Source organism: Perca fluviatilis, chromosome 22 (genome assembly GCF_010015445.1).
Source record: "Perca fluviatilis chromosome 22, GENO_Pfluv_1.0, whole genome shotgun sequence".
Classification (NCBI taxonomy): domain Eukaryota; kingdom Metazoa; phylum Chordata; class Actinopteri; order Perciformes; family Percidae; genus Perca; species Perca fluviatilis.
The window spans coordinates 4,815,161-4,830,313 of NC_053133.1; the positions used below are offsets into that span (position 1 = coordinate 4,815,161).

The 15,153-nt window shown below is 33.6% G+C and overlaps 5 non-coding genes across 5 annotated transcripts; 4 read left to right on the plus strand and 1 right to left on the minus strand.

Annotated features, from left to right (window-relative positions):
• Positions 1 to 8,520: 8,520 nt before the first annotated feature.
• trnas-gcu lies at positions 8,521 to 8,602 on the plus strand. Its single transcript has one exon. It is a non-coding gene; the product is annotated as a tRNA-Ser (tRNA).
• A 1,518-nt stretch (positions 8,603 to 10,120) lies between these two features.
• trnaa-agc lies at positions 10,121 to 10,193 on the minus strand. The gene has a single exon. It is a non-coding gene; the product is annotated as a tRNA-Ala (tRNA).
• A 103-nt stretch (positions 10,194 to 10,296) lies between these two features.
• Positions 10,297 to 10,379, plus strand: trnas-gcu. Its single transcript has one exon. It is a non-coding gene; the product is annotated as a tRNA-Ser (tRNA).
• Positions 10,380 to 12,744: 2,365 nt separating this feature from the next.
• On the plus strand, positions 12,745 to 12,826 carry trnas-gcu. Its single transcript has one exon. It is a non-coding gene; the product is annotated as a tRNA-Ser (tRNA).
• A 683-nt stretch (positions 12,827 to 13,509) lies between these two features.
• trnas-gcu lies at positions 13,510 to 13,591 on the plus strand. Its single transcript has one exon. It is a non-coding gene; the product is annotated as a tRNA-Ser (tRNA).
• Positions 13,592 to 15,153: the final 1,562 nt, after the last annotated feature.

Here is a 15,153-nt window from a genome sequence, read left to right on the forward strand (position 1 = left end):
GTATAGTATGTGAAAAAAGCCATAGTATTGCATGTTTAAAAAAGGGCTGAAAAAGCCATAGTATGTTGAAAAGAGTTATAAGCAATATAATTAGTTGAAAAAAAAGCCATAGTATAGTATGTCGACAAAAGTGCTAAAAAAGCCATAGTATAGTATGTTGAAAAAAGTGCTGAAAAAGCCATAGCATAGTATGTTGAAAAAAGTGCTGAAAAAGCTATAGTATAGTATGTTTAAAAGGTGCTGAAAAAGCCATAGCATACTATGTTGGAAAAAGTGATAAAAAAGCCATAGTATAGTATGTTGAAAAAAGGTGATAAAAATCATAGTATTGTATAAAACGCCATTAGATAAAACGTCCATAGTATAGTATGTGAAAAAGCCATAGTATTGCATGTTTAAAAAGGGCTGAAAAAGCCATAGTATGTTGAAAAGAGTTATAAAGCAATATAATTATTTGAAAAAAAGCCATAGTATAGTATGTTGAAAAAGTGCTGAAAAGGCCATAGCATAGTATGTTGGAAAAAGTGATAAAAAAGCCATAAGTATAGTATAAAACACCATATGGAGAATGTGGGCATCGATCCACTACCTCTCGCATGCTAAGCGAAGCTCTACCATTTGAGCTAATTCCCCTAAAATTGGAAGAGTGTAGCTCCTCATCCATTCCATGTCGGCTTTTCTATCACAAAAACCAAAGCGAGACCTCGTTCCGGACCATTAATTTAAATTTGATTGTAGACGAGGTGGGCCGAGTGGTTAAAGGCGATGGACTGCTAATCCTATTGTGCTTTCGCGATGGGTTGAATCCCATCCTCCGTCGAACCAGGTTGTGTTCTACGCAGTTGTTACTTGTCAACAACCGTAACTGGCTGAATTAAAACAAGTCCCCTGGAACAATGTTATGAGGTTCTTCCTGAGATATCACAGTTCATTAATTTTGTGGAAAAAAAACAAAAAACCTATAGTATAGTATGTTGAAAAAGTGCTGAAAAAGCCATAGTATGTCAATTTTTTAAATAAAAAGCAATAGTACAGTATGTCGACAAAAGTGCTAATAAAGCCATAGTATGTATGTCGAAAAAAGTGAAAAAAAGGCCATAGTATAGTATGTCGACAAAAGTGCTAAAAAACATAGTATATTATGTTGAAAAAAAAGGTGCTTGAAAAAACCATAGCTTGTAGTATAAAAGCCATAGATAAAACGCCATGAGTATGGTATGTGAAAAAGCCATAGTATTGCATGTTGAAAAAGGGCTGAAAAGCCATAGTATGTTGAAAAATTACTAAAGCAATATAATTGGTTGAAAAAAAGCCATGGTATAGTATGTCAACAAAAGTGCTAATAAAGGCCATAGTATAGTATGTTGAAAAAGTGCTGAAAAAGAACCATAGCATAGTATGTTGGAAAAAGTGATAAAAAGCCATGGTATAATGTATAAAACCGCCATAGATAAAACGCCGCATAGTATAATGTATGTTGAAAAAAGCCATAGTATTGCATGTTGAAAAAGGGTTAAAAAAGCCATAGTATACAATGTTGAAAAAAAATAATAAAAACCCATGGTATAGTATGTCGAAAAAGGATAAAAGCATAATGGTATAGTATGTCGACAAAGTGCTAAAAAGCCATAGTATAGTATGTTTAAGAAAGTTGTTAAGAAAGCCATAGCATGAGTATGTGGAAAAAACAAAAAACCAAACAGTATGTTGAATAAAGGGCTGAAAAAGCCATAGCATATGTAGTGGGAAAAAGTGCTAAAAAACCATGAGTATAGTATGTATAAGAAAATAATTGAAGTCATAGCATAGGACGTTAAGACATAGTTGCAGGTTTCTGTCTAATTGCTGGTACAGGGAAAAAAGCACAAAAGAATCTAAGTTGCTCTGGAGAATGTGGGCATCAGATCCAATACCTCTCGCATGCTAAAGCGGCTCTACCATTTGAGCTAATTCCCCTAAAATTGGAAGAGTGCGCTCCTCATCCATTCCATGTCGGCTTTCCAATACAAACACCAAGGCGAGCTCGTTCCGGACCATTAATTTAAATTAGATTGAAGACGAGGTGGCCGAGTGGTTAAAGAGCGATGGACTGCTAATCCATTGTGCTTTACGGCACGGGTTGAATCCCATCCCTCGTCGAACCAGGTTGTGTTCTACTACAGTTTTACTTGTCAACAACGGCCGCAAGCAAAAAAGAAGTCCCGCTGGAACAATGTTTTGAGGTTCTTCCCCAGAGATATGCACAGTTCATTATTTTTGGTATAGTATGTTGAAAAAAAGTGCTGAAAAACCATAGTATGTCAATTTTTTAATAAAAAAGCAATAGTACAAGTATGTCGACAAAAGTGCTAATAAAGGCCATAGTATAGTATGTCGAAAAAGTGAAAAAAGCCATAGTATAGTATATTCGAAAAAAGTGCTAAAAAAGCCATAGTATATTATGTTGAAAAAAAGTGCTGAAAAAGCCATACTATGTTGGAAAAAGTGATAAAAACCATAAGTATAATTATAAAACGCCATAGATAAAACGCCATAGTATGGTATGTGAAAAAGCCATGAGTATTGCATGTTTAAAAAAGGGCTGAAAAAGCCATAGTATGTTGAAAAGAGTTATAAGCAATATAATTGGTTGAAAAAAGCCATGGTATAGTATGTCAACAAAAGTTGGCCCATCCTCGTCGAACCAGGTTGCGTTCTACTGCAGAGGTTTTACTTATCAACAAGGTAACTGGCTGCATTAAAACAAGGCATAGTATAGGTATGTTTAAAAAAGTGCTGAAAAGCCATAGCATAGTATGTTTGAAAAAGTGCTGAAAAACTATAAGTATAGTATGTTTAAAAAAGTGCTGAAAAAGCCATAGCATACTATGTTGGAAAAAAGTGATAAAAAGGCCATGGTATAGTATGTTGAAAAAAGTGATAAAAACCATAGTATTGTATAAAGCGTCATAGATAAAACGCCATAAGTATGAGTATGTGAAAAAAGCCATAGTATTGCATGTTTAAAAAAAGGGCTGAAAAAGCCATAGTATGTTGAAAAGAGTTATAAACAATATAATTGGTTGAAAAAAGCCATAGTATAGTATGTCGACAAAAAGTTTAAAAAGCCATAGTATAGTATGTTGAAAAAAAGTGCTGAAAAAAACTATAGTATAGTATGTTTAAAAAGGTGCTGAAAAACCATAGCAGCTACTATGTTGGAAGGAGTGCTAAAAAAGCCATGAGTATGAGTATGTTGAAAAAAGTGATAAAAAAGCCATGAGTATTGTATAAAAGCGCCATAGATAAAGCGCATGAGTATAGTATGTGAAAAAACCCCATAGTATTGCATGTTTAAAAAGGGCAGAAAAAGCCATAAGTATGTTGAAAAGAGAGTTATAAGCAATATAATTATTTGGAAAAAAACCCATAGTATAAGTATGTCAACAAAAGTTCAAAAAACCCATGGTATAATTATGTTGAAAAAAGTGTACTGAAAAACCATAGCATAGTATGTTGGAAAAAGTGATAAAAAGCCATGAGTATAGGTATAAAACACCATAGATAAAATGCCATGAGTATGAGTATGTGAAAAAAGGCCATAAGTATGAGTATGTCAAAGAAAAGTGTTAAAAAACCATGAGTATAGTATGTTGAAAAAAGTGTCTAAGAAAAGGCCATAGTATAGTATGTTGAAAGAGTGGTGAAAAAGGCCATAGCATGAGTATGTTGAAAAAAGAGGTGCTGAAAAAGCCATAGTATGATCCCGTTGAAAAAAGGTGCTGAAAAAACCATAGCATATTATGTTGGAAAAAGTGATAAAAAACCATAATTATAGTATAAAACCATAGATAAACGCCATAGTATAATTATGTGAAAAAGCCATGTAGTATTGCATGTTGAAAAAAAGTGCTAAAAAGCCATAAGTATACAATTGTTGAAAAAAGTAATAAAAATAAAATAACCATGAGTATAGTAATGTTCACACAAAGTGCTAAAAAAAGCCATAAGGTATAATGTACAAGTATGTCGAAAAAAGAGTGAGAGAAAAACCATAGTATTGCATGTTGAAAAAAAGGGCTGAAAAAGCCATGAGTATGTTGAAAAAAATTACAAAACAATATAATTGGTTGAAAAAAAAGACCATAGTATAGTCACGATCAACAAAAGGGTGCTAAAAAACCATAAGTAAAATTATGTTGAAAAAAAGTGTCTAAAAAAAAGCCATAGCATGAGTATGTTGGAAAAAGTGATAAAAAAGCCATAGTATAGTATGTTGGAAAAAAGTGATAAAAAGCCATAGTATTGTATAAAACGTCATAGATAAAGCATCCATAGTATAAGGTATGTAAAAAAGCCATAGTATTGCATGTTTAAAAAAGGGCTGAAAAAAAGCCATGAGTATGTTGAAAAGAGTTATAAGCAATATAATTGGTTGAAAAAAACCATAGTATAGTGTAACCGACAAAAGTGCTAAAAAGCCATAGTATAGTATGTTGGAAAAAAGGTGCTGAAAAAAAGCATAGCATAATTATGTTGAAAAAGTGCTGAAAAAGCTATAATTATGTAAGTATGTTTAAAAAGGTGTCGCGGAAAAGCCATAGTATACTATGTTGGAAAAAGTGATAAAAAAAGCCATAGTATAAGTATGTTGGAAAAAGAGTGATAAAAAACCATAGTATTGTATAAAACGTCATAAATGCACGCACATAGTATAGTATGTGAAAAAAATACAGTATTGCATGTTTAAAAAAGGGCAAAAGCCATGAGTATGTTGAAAAGATTATAAGCAATATAATTATTTGAAAAAAGCCATGAGTATAGTATGTCAACAAAAGTGCTAAAAAGCCATGAGTATGGTATGTTGAAAAAAGAGGTTCAGAAAAAGCCATAGCATAGTATGTTGGAAAAAGTGATAAAAAAAGCCATAGTATGAGTTATAAAACACCATAGATAAAATGCCGCCATGTATAAGTATGTGAAAAAAGCCATAGTATAATTATGTCAAGAAAAGGGTCTTAAAAAGCCATAGTATGGTATGTTGGAAAAAAGTGCTGGAAAAAACCATTGAGTATTAGTATGTTGGAAAGAAGTTGAAAAAACCATAGCATAGTATGTTGAAAAAGTGCTTAGAAAAGCCATAGGTATAGTACGTTGAAAAAGTGCTGAAAAACCATGCATATTATGTTGGAAAAAGTGTAAAAAACCATGAGTATGGTATAAAAGCATGCCATAAGATAAAAACCCCATAATTATAAGTATGTGAAAAAAAGCCATAGTATTGCATGTTGAAAAAAGTGCTAAAAACCATAAGTATACGAAATTGAAAAAATATTAATAAAAAAGCCATGGTATAGTATGTCGACAAAGGGTCTTAAAAAACCATAGTATGAGTACAATTATGTCGAAAAAAGTGGAAAAAAAAACCATGAGTATTGCATGTTGGAAAAAGGGCTGAAAAACCATGAGTATGTTGAAAAAAAATTACAAACAATATAGTGGTTAGAAAAAAAATACCGTCACGTATATCAAAAAAAAGTGCTAAAAAGCCATAGTAAAGTATGTTGAAAAAAAGGTGCTAAAAATACAGCATTAAGTATGTTGAAAGAAGTGGTGAAAAGACCATAGCATTGTATTGTGAAAAAAGTGCTGGAAAAGCCATAGTGTATTATGTTGGAAAAAAGCCATAGTATAGCATCGTCAACAAAGTGCTAATAAAGCCAGTGTATAGTATGTCGAACAAAGTGCTAAAAAAGCCATAGTATGCTATGTTGGAAAAAGTGATAAAAAGCCATAGTATAGTATGTTGAAAAAGTGATAAAAAGCCATAGTATTGTATAAAACGTCATAGATAAAGTAGCATAGTATAGTATGTGAAAAAGCCATAGTATTGCATGTTTAAAAAAGGGCTGAAAAGCCATATATGTTGAAAGAGTTATAAAGCAATATAATTGATTGAAAAAAGCCATAGTATAGTATATTCGACAAAAAAGTGCTCAAAAAAGCCATAGTATAGTATGTTGAAAAAAGTGCTGAAAAAGCCATAGCATAGGTATGTTGAAAAAAGTGCTGAAAAAAGCTATAGTATAGTATGTTTTAAAGGTAGGTTGAAAAACCATAGCATACCATGTTGGAAAAAGTGATAAAAAGCCATAGTATAGTATGTTGAAAAAAGTGATAAAAAAAGCCATAGTATTGTATAAACACGCCAGATAAAACGCCAAGTATAGTATGTGAAAAAAAGCCATAGTATTGCTGTATGTTTAAAAGGGCTGAAAAAGCCATAGTATGTTGAAAAGAGTTATAAGCAATATAATTATTTGAAAAAAAAGCCATAGTATAGTATGTCAACAAAAGTGCTAAAAAAGCCATAGTATAGTATGTTGAAAAAGTGCTGAAAAAGCCATAGCATAGTATGTTGGAAAAAGTGATAAAAAAGCCATAGTATAGTATAAAACACCATAGATAAAATGCCATAGTATAGTATGTGAAAAAAGCCATAGTATAGTATGTCAAGAAAAGTGCTAAAAAAGCCATAGTATAGTATGTTGAAAAAAGTGCTGAAAAACATAGTATAGTATGTTGAAAGAAGTGTGGTGAAAAAGCCATGGCATAGTATGTTGGAAAAAGTGCTGCGAAAAGCCTCATAGTATAGTACCGTTGAAAAAGGGTGCTGAAAAAGCCATAGCATATTATGTTGGAAAAAGTGATAAAAAAGCCATAGTATAGAATACGTATGATTAAACGCCCATAGTATAGTATGTGAAAAAACACATAGTATTGCATGTTGAAAAAGTGCCAAAAGCCATAGTATACAATGTTGAAAAAATAGTAATAAAAAAGCCATGGTATAGTATGTCGAAAAAAGTGCTAAAAAGCCATAGTATAGATACAGTATGTCGAAAAAGTGAGAAAAAAGCCATAGTATTGTGCATGTTGAAAAGGGCTGAAAAAGCCATGAGTATGTTGAAAAAAAATTACAAGCAATATAATTAGTTTGAAAAAAAGCCATAGTATAGATCGCCAACAAAAGTGCTAAAAAAGCCATAGTAAAGTATGTTGAAAAAGTGCTAAAAAGCCATAGCATAGTATGTTGAAAGAGTGGTGAAAAAGCCATAGCATTGTATGTTGAAAAAAGTGCCGAAAAAAGCCATAGTATATTATGTTGAAAAAAAAAGTATAGTATCGTCAACAAAAGTGCTAATAAAGCCATAGTATAGTATGTCGACAAAAAGTGCTAAAAAGCACCATAGTATAGTATGTTGAAAGAAGTGGTGAAAAAGCCATAGTATAGTATGTTGAAAAAGCGTGATAAAAAAGCCATAGTATAGTATAAAAGCCATAGATAAAACGCCATATGTATAGTATAAAAAGCGTTCAATCGTATTGCATGTTGAAAAAAGGGCTGAAAAAGCCATAGTATGTTGAAAAAAATTACAAGCAATATAATTAGTTGAAAAAAAAGCCATAGTATAGCACGTCCAACAAAAGTGCTAATAAAGCCATAGTATAGTATGCTGTCAAAAAAAGGGCTAAAAAAGCCATAGTATAGTATGTTGAAAGAAGTGGTGAAAAAGCCATAGCATAGTATGTTGAAAAAAGTGCTGAAAAGCCATAGTATAGTATGTTGAAAAAGTTGATAAAAAAGCCATAGTATAGATATAAACGCCATAGATAAAACGCCATAGTATAGTATGTGAAAAAGCCACAGTATTGGACCTTGAAAAAAGGGCTGAAAAGCCATAGTATGTTGAAAAAAATTACAAGAATATAATTAGTTGAAAAAAAAGCCATAGTATAGTATGTCAACAAAGTGCTAATAAAGCCATAGTATAGTATGTCGGACAAATGTGCTAAAAAAGCCATAGTATAGTATGTTGAAAAAGGTGCTTGAAAAGCCATAGCATAGTATGTTGGGAAAAGAGTGATATAAAAGCCATAGTATAGTATAAAACGCCATAGATAAAACGCCATAGTATTGCATGTTGAAAAAGTGCTAAAAAGCCATAGTATACAATGTTGAAAAAAATAATAAAAAGCCATGGTATAGTATGTCGAAAAAGTGATAAAACGCAATAGTATAGTATGTCGACAAAAGTGCTAAAAAGCCATAGTATAGTATGTTTAAGAAAGTGCTGAAAAGCCATAGCATAGTATGTGGAAAAAACAAAAAAACCATAGTATAGTATGTTGAAAAAGGGCTGAAAAAGCCATAGCATAGTATGTCGGAAAAGTGCTAAAAAGCCATAGTATAGTATGTCGGAAAAATAATTAAGTCATATCATAGGACCTTAAGACATAGTTGCGGGTTCTTGTCTAATTGCTGGTACAGGAAAAAAGAAACACAAAAGAATCTAAGTTGCTCTGGAGAATGTGGGCATCGATCCCACTACCCTCGCGATGCTAAGCGAGCGCTCTACCATTTGAGCTAATTCCCCTAAATTTGGAACAGTGTAGCTCCTCATCCATTCCATGTCGGCTTTTCTATGCAAACACCGAAGCGAGACCTCGTTCCGGACCATTCATTTAAATTAGATTGAAGACGAGGTGGACGAGTGGTTAAGGCGATAGACTGCTAATCTATTGTGCTTTTGCACGCGGGGTTCGAATCCCATCCCCGTCGAACCAGGTTGTGCGTTCTACTGCAAAGGTTACTTGTCAACAACGTAACTCGCTGCATTAAAACAAGTCCCTTGGAACGAGGTTCTGAGATATGCACAGTTGATAATTTTGGTATAGTATGTTGAAAAAAGTGCTGAAAAAGCCATAGTATGTCAAATTTTTTTTATAAAAAAGCAATAGTACAGTATGTCGAAAAAGTGGAGAAAACCCATAGTATAGTATGTCGACAAAAAGTGAAAAAACGCCATAGTATAGTATGTCGAACAAAAGTGCTAAAAAAGCCATAGTATAGTATGTGGAGAAAAGTGGTGAAAAAGCCATAGCATAGTATGTTGAAAAAAGTGCGAAAAAGCTATATAGTATAGTATGTTTAAAAGTGCGGCGGTTGAAAAAGCCATAGCATACTATGTTGGAAAAAGTGATAAAAAAGCCATAGTATAGTATGTTGAAAAAAGTGATAAAAACATACAGAATTGTATAAAACGCTACAGATAAACTCCATAGTATAGTATGTGAAAAAAAAGCCATTGTATTGCATGTTTAAAAAAGGGCTGAAAAAGCCATAGTATGTTGAAAAGAGTTATAAGCAATATAATTAGTTGAAAAAAAAGCCATAGTATAGTACGTCAACAAAAGTGCTAATAAAGCCATAGTATAGTATGTCGACAAAAGTGCTAAAAAAGCCATAGTATAGTATGTTGAAAGAAGTGGTGAAAAAGCCATAGTATAGTATGTTGAAAAAAGTGATAAAAAAGCCATAGTATAGTATAAAACGCCATAGATAAAACGCCATAGTATAGTATGTGAAAAAAGCCATAGTATTGCTGGAATGGTTGAAAGAAGGTATGTAAAAAGCATAGGAGCAAAAATTACAAGCAATATAATTAGTTGAAAAAACCATAGTATAGTATGTCAACAAAAGTGCTAATAAAGCCATAGTATAGTATGTCGACAAATGTAAGCTAAAAGCCATAGTATAGTTATGTTGAAAAAAGTGCTGAAAAGCCATAGTATAGTTATGTGGAAAAAATAATAAAAACCATAGTATATATGTGGAAAAAAGCGGGCTGAAAACGCCATAGATAAAACGCCATAGTATAGTATGTGAAAAAAGCCATAGTATTGCATGTTGAAAAAAGTGCTAAAAAGCCATAGTATACAATGTTGAAAAAAATAATAAAAAAGCCATGGTATAGTATGTCGAAAAAAGTGATAAAACGCAATAGTATAGTATGTCGACAAAAGTGCTAAAAAAGCCATAGTATAGTATGTTTAAGAAAGTGCTGAAAAAGCCATAGCATAGTATGTGGAAAAAAAAAAAAAAAACCATAGTATAGTATGTTGAAAAAAGGGCTGAAAAAGCCATAGCATAGTATGTCGGAAAAAGTGCTAAAAAGCCATAGTATAGTATGTCGAAAAAATAATTAAGTCATAGCATAGGACGTTAAGACATAGTTGCAGGTTTCTGTCTAATTGCTGGTACAGGAAAAAAAGAAACACAAAAGAATCTAAGTTGCTCTGGAGAATGTGGGCATCGATCCCACTACCTCTCGCATGCTAAGCGAGCGCTCTACCATTTGAGCTAATTCCCCTAAAATTGGAAGAGTGTAGCTCCTCATCCATTCCATGTCGGCTTTTCTATGCAAAAACCCAAGGCGAGACCTCGTTCGGACCATTAATTTAAATTTGATTGTAGACGAGGTGGCCGAGTGGTTAAGGCGATGGACTGCTAATCCATTGTGCCTTTAACGCCGTGGGTTCGAATCCCATCCTCGTCGAACCAGGTTGTGTTCTACTGCAGTTGTTACTTGTCAACAACGTAAGCTGGCTGAATTAAAACAAGTCCCTTTGGAACAATGTTATGAGGTTCTTCCTGAGATATGCACAGTTCATTAATTTTGTGGAAAAAAACAAAAAAACCTATAGTATAGTATGTTGAAAAAAGTGCTGAAAAAGCCATAGTATGTCAATTTTTTTTAATAAAAAAGCAATAGTACAGTATGTCGACAAAAGTGCTAATAAAGCCATAGTATAGTATGTCGAAAAAAGTGAAAAAAGCCATAGTATAGTATGTCGACAAAAGTGCTAAAAACCATAGTATAGTATGTTGAAAAAAGTGCTGAAAAAGCCATAGCATAGTATGTTGAAAAAAGTGCTGAAAAAGCTATAGTATAGTATGTTTAAAAAGTGCTGAAAAAGCCATAGCATACTATGTTGGAAAAAGTGATAAAAAAGCCATAGTATAGTATGTTGAAAAAAGTGATAAAAAAGCCATAGTATTGTATAAAACGCCATAGATAAAACGCCATAGTATAGTATGTGAAAAAAGCCATAGTATTGCATGTTTAAAAAAGGGCTGAAAAAGCCATAGTATGTTGAAAAGAGTTATAAGCAATATAATTAGTTGAAAAAAAAGCCATAGTATAGTATGTCAACAAAAGTGCTAAAAAGCCATAGTATAGTATGTTGAAAAAGGGCGCTGAAAAGCCATAGCATAGTATGTCGGAAAAAGTGCTAAAAAGCCATAGCATAGTATGTCGAAAAAAAAATAATTAAGTCGTAGCATAGGACGTTAAGACATAGTTGCAGGTTTCTGTCTAATTGCTGGTACAGGAAAAAAGAAACACAAAAGAATCTAAGTTGCTCTGGAGAATGTGGGCATCGATCCCACTACCTCGCGATGCTAAGCGAAGCTACCATTTGAGCTAATTCCCCTAAAATTGGAAGAGTGTAGCTCCTCATCCATTCCATGTCGGTTTTCTGCGAAAAACCCGCGACGGAGACCTCGTTCGGACCATTAATTTAAATTTGATTGGTAGACGAGGTGGCCGAGTGGTTAAGGCGATGGACTGCTTAATCCATTGTGCTTTGCACGCGTGGTTCGAATCCCATCCTCGTCGAACCAGGTTGTGTTCTACTGCAGTTGTTACTTGTCAACAACGTAACTGGCTGAATTAAAACAAGTCCCTTTGGAACAATGTTATGAGGTTCTTCCTGAGATATGCACAGTTCATTAATTTTGTGGAAAAAAAAAAAACAAAACCTATAGTATAGTATTTGAAAAAGTGCGGAAAAAGCCATAGTATGTCAATTTTTTTTTATAAAAAAGCAATAGTACAGTATGTCGACAAAAGTGCTAATAAAGCCATAGTATAGTATGTCGAAAAAAGTGAGAAAAAAGCCATAGTATAGTATGTCGACAAAAGTGCTAAAAAAGCCATAGTATAGTATGTTGAAAAAAGTGATAAAAAAGCCATAGTATAGTATAAAACGCCATAGATAAAACGCCATAGTATAGTATGTGAAAAAAGCCATAGTATTGCATGTTGAAAAAGGGCTGAAAAAGCCATAGTATGTTGAAAAAAATTACAAGCAATATAATTAGTTGAAAAAAAGCCATAGTATAGTATGTCAACAAAAGTGCTAAAAAAGCCATAGTATAGTATGTTGAAAAAAGTGCTGAAAAAGCCATAGCATAGTATGTTGGAAAAAGTGATAAAAAAGCCATAGTATAGTATAAAACGCCATAGATAAAACGCCATAGTATAGTATGTGAAAAAAGCCATAGTATTGCATGTTGAAAAAAGTGCTAAAAAGCCATAGTATACAATGTTGAAAAAAATAATAAAAAAGCCATGGTATAGTATGTCGAAAAAAGTGATAAAACGCAATAGTATAGTATGTCGACAAAAGTGCTAAAAAAGCCATAGTATAGTATGTTTAAGAAAGTGCTGAAAAAGCCATAGCATAGTATGTGGAAAAAAACAAAAAAAACCATAGTATAGTATGTTGAAAAAAGGGCTGAAAAAGCCATAGCATAGTATGTCGGAAAAAGTGCTAAAAAGCCATAGTATAGTATGTTGAAAAAAATAATTAAGTCATAGCATAGGACGTTAAGACATAGTTGCAGGTTTCTGTCTAATTGCTGGCAGGAAAAAAAAGAAACACAGAAGAATCTAAGTTGCTCTGGAGAATGTGGGCATCGATCCCACTACCTCTCGCATGCTAAGCGAGCCCTCTACCATTTGAGCTAATTCCCCTAAAATTGGAAGAGTGTAGCTCCTCATCCATTCCATGTCGGCTTTTCTATGCAAACACCCAAGGCGAGACCTCGTTCGGACCATTCATTTAAATTAGATTGAAGACGAGGTGGCCGAGTGGTTAAGGCGATGGACTGCTAATCCATTGTGCTTTGAACGCGTGGGTTCGAATCCCATCCTCGTCGAACCAGGTTGCGTTCTACTGCAGTTGTTACTTGTCAACAACGTAACTTGCTGCATTAAAACAAGTCCCTTTGGAACAATGTTCTGAGATATGCACAGTTCATAATTTTGGTATAGTATGTTGAAAAAAGTGCTGAAAAAGCCATAGTATATTATGTTGAAAAAAGTGCTGAAAAAGCCATAGTATAGTATAAAACGCCATAGATAAAACGCCATAGTATAGTATGTCGACAAAAGTGCTAAAAAAGCCATAGTATAGTATGTTTAAGAAAGTGCTGAAAAAGCCATAGCATAGTATGTGGAAAAAAAAAAAAAAAAAACATAGTATAGTATGTTGAAAAAAGGGCTGAAAAAGCCATAGCATAGTATGTCGGAAAAAGTGCTAAAAAGCCATAGTATAGTATGTTGAAAAAAATAATTAAGCTTCAGCATAGGACGTTCACATAGTTGCAGGTTTCTGTCTAATTGCTGGTACAGGAAAAAAGAAACACAAAAGAATCTAAGTTGGTCTGGAGAATGTGGGCATCGATCCCACTACCTCTCACATGCTAATCGAGGCTCTACCATTTGAGCTAATTCCCCTAAAATTGGAAGAGTGTAGCTCCTCATCCATTCCATGTCGGCTTTTCTATGCAAAACCCAAGGCGGACCTCGTTCGGACCATTAATTAATTAAATTTGATCGTGACGAGGTGGCCGAGTGGTTAAGGCGATGGACTGCTAATCCATTGTGCTTTGTACGCCGTGGTTCGAATCCTATCCTCGTCGAACCAGGTTGTGTTCTACTGCAGTTGTTACTTGTCAACAACGTAACCTCGCTGAATTAAAACAAGTCCCTTTAAAACAATGTTTTGAGGTTCTTCCTGAGATATGCACAGTTCATAATTTTGGTATAGTATGTTGAAAAAAGGGCTGAAAAAGCCATAGTATAGTATGTTGAAAAAAAGTGCTGAAAAAGCCATAGTATAGTACGTTGAAAAAAGTGCTGAAAAAAGTCATAGCATATTATGTTGGAAAAAGTGATAAAAAAGCCATAGTATAGTATAAAAACGCCATAGATAAAACGCCATAGTATAGTATGTGAAAAAACGCCATAGTATTGCATGTTGAAAAAAGTGCTAAAAGCATTAAAACAAGTCCCTTTGGAACAATGTTATGAGGTTCTGAGATATGCACAGTTCATAATTTTGGTATAGTATGTTGAAAAAAGTGCTGAAAAAGCCATAGTATGTCAATTTTTTTTAAATAAAAAGCAATAGTACAGTATGTCGACAAAAGTGCTAATAAAGCCATAGTATAGTATGTCGAAAAAGTAAAAAAAGCCATAGTATAGTATGTCGACAAAAGTGCTAAAAGCCATAGTATGCAATGTTGAAAAAATAAAAAAGCCATGGTATTGTCGGCCAAAAGTGCTAAAAAGCCATAGTATAGTATGTTTAAGAAAGTGCTGAAAAGCCATAGCATAGTATGTGGAAAAAAATAAAAAACACATAGTATAGTATGTTAAAAAGGGTTGCGCCATAGCATAGTATGTTGGAAATGTGCTAAAAAGCCATAGTATAGAATGTTTAAAATTAGAAAAAAAAAAGATAGTATAGTGTCGAAAAAATAATTAAAGTCATGGGCGATAGATCTATAGTTACGTTTACCAGTTATAATAGGAAAGAAAAAAGAAAGTTGTCCGGAGAATGTGGGCATCGTCCCACTACCTATCACAGCTAAGCGAGCCTCTACCATTTGAGCTAATTCCCCCTAAAATTGGAAGAGTGTACTCCTCATCCATTCCATGTCGGCTTTTCTATGCAAAACCCAAGGCGACCTCGTTCGGACCATTCATTTAAATTAGATTGAAGACGAGGTGGCCGTCTACGATCAAATTTAATTAATTAATGGTCCGAACGAGGTCCTCAGCCTTTGGTGTTTGCATAGTAAAGCCGACATGGAATGGATGAGGAGCTACACTCTTCCAATTTTAGGGGAATTAGCTCAAATGGTAGAGTCGCTAGTATGCGAGAGGTAGTGGGATTGATGCCCACATTCTCCAGAGCAACTTAGATTCTTTTTGTGTTCTTTTTTCCTGTACCAGCAATTAGACAGAAACCCGCAACTATGTCTTAACGCCCCATGCTATGACTTAATTATTTTTTCGACATACTATACTATGGCTTTTAGCACTTTTTCCGGGACATACTATGCTATGGCTTTTTCAGCCCTTTTTTTCAAACATACTATACTCATGGGTTTTTGTTTTTTCCATATACTATGCTATGGCTTTTTCAGCACTTTCTTAAACATACTATACTATGGCTTTTTAGCACTTTTGTTTCCAC